Here is a 2,217-nt window from a genome sequence, read left to right as displayed (position 1 = left end):
CCAACCCCCAACCACGGACCCCCCAACCACGGACCCGCCAACCACCGACCCACCGACCACAGATCCGCCGACCACCGACCCACCGACCACAGATCCGCCGACCACACAAGTTACGACCCAACCCACGACGCAAACCACACAACTCAGCACTCGTGACGTCACTACTGAAGGTAAGTACAAGTATAAAGAGGACCTTACAATATACAGGTATCCAAAAACATTACCTTCGATTTTCTCAGAAAGCAAAACAGCATTTTTCAGGATAGCCCCTTTGTGCTTAAAAAAAAGCGACCAATTCTGGGGTAGTGTTCTCTCTCTCTCTCTCTCTCTCTCTCTCTCTCTCTCTCTCTCTCTCTCCATCCCCCCCAAACACACACACACACACACACACACACACACACTTATAGCGGTTTTTTTCCCTATATGTGAGGCATTGTCGTAGTGAAATCAGGCGCTCGTCAAAATAAAAAATTGAATATTGGAGAAACAGGCATTTTCCCACCAGTTTCGCAATTTTAATCAAATTTTAGTTTTTTTTGGTTCAACCCTTTTATATCCAAATAAAAACACATTTCCGTGTGAATTATATTGAAAAACGTTGATTAAAAGCTCTAAATACGCAATTTTTCAGTTTTCAAGGACTCTTATTAGCAATTGAAGTTACCAAACTTTGGCGGCCATTTTCTCGCTATTTTCCCCGCTGAAACCAAGTGAACTTACCTCTTTTAATCACAAATACCTTCACTTCTGCTCAACAAAGATAGGTGGGTTTTTTTTCTTCATTAAAAGCAAGATAAATGAACAAGCTTTAATTTAAGATGATACCAATAACTTCAAATACACAAAAACTGACAAGCGCCTGATTCCACTGCGTCGTGACACACATATTACATGTTTTGTCATCTATGACAATGTCCCACAGGTCTACCTGTCTAAGACAGCCACTTGTCTCCTCTCCAATGGGTGGCTGTCTTGGATGGTATATTTGGGCTGTATGTCGAAATATGGGGGTGATGATGTCAGGACATAGCTTCTTTGATTCGGTGGTTCCTCATCATCAAACATCATCATTATCACCATATCAATATCATCATCATCATAATCATCATCATAATCATCAATTCCACCCAGGCCCACCATCTCACAATCCTACAATCCCACCATCCCATCCAATCCCACCATCCCATCCAATCCCCCCATCCCACCCAATCCCCGCCTATATACATATTATTTTTTTGATTTATATTCCCAACTATAAACCGCCGATAACCAGTCAAATCAATCGCCGAGAGGAAACACCTCATTTTTCGACTCTACAGCAAAAGGAATATTAAAAACTGTCGTGCTTATAAGTGGAAAGACAAGCTGCAAATCAACATCGATTTTGTTTTGAAAGTGGAGCCATTGATTATTCCCTCTTATTCTTACGGCTACAATGTGATTTATACTCCATCCGCAAGCCGGGGACCACGATTAATAATGTATGCACGATCAAACAATCCAAAGTGTCCATGCAGCACCGGACATGCACCGACTGAGAACAATGGAAAGACATTTTATCAGACGCGCAGTTTTTTTCGCTTTCTAACAAGATGTTTAATTTTATTGACGGTTTTACTAAAGGTGGGGGAAATTGCATTCCGTTTTCTTTAGTAGTTAGCCTTTTGTTGCTGCCAGTTCTGTTCTTTGACCAGGGATTTTGATTTTAATAAATTTATGACTAGAAAAGAAAATATTAAAGATGTTTGAATTGTTAAACTTTCTCTCTGTCTGTCTGTCAGTCTGTCTGTCTGTCTGTCTGTCTGTCTGTCTGTCTGTCTGTCTGTCTGTCTGTCTCTCTCTCTTTCTTGCTCTCTCTCTCTCTCTCTCTCTCTGTCTTTCTTTCCCTATTTATATCTATCTCTCTTTCTGTGTGTATATGTGTGTGCTTGTTTGTTTGTGTATGCGTGTGTGTGTTTGTTTTGTTTCGTGTGCGTGTTACTGTTTGTAGAAGAGAATGAAAGAGAGATAGAGATAGACAGATAGATACTAGATAGATAGATAGATAGATAGATAGATAGATAGAGAGAGAGAGAGAGAGAGAGAGAGAGAGAGAGAGAGAGAGAGAAAGTCACGGATTCAAAAAGGTTTAAGTGTTGTACTGAAACAAAGAGGTTCGCGAAATATCAGAATGTCTATTACTGTTAGTTATCGTATTGGCTTTTTTTTGTGTGTGAG

Source organism: Aplysia californica, unplaced genomic scaffold (assembly GCF_000002075.1).
Source record: "Aplysia californica isolate F4 #8 unplaced genomic scaffold, AplCal3.0 scaffold00202, whole genome shotgun sequence".
In the NCBI taxonomy this organism is placed as follows: Eukaryota; Metazoa; Mollusca; class Gastropoda; order Aplysiida; family Aplysiidae; genus Aplysia; species Aplysia californica.
Note: the sequence above shows the minus strand (reverse complement) of the source record.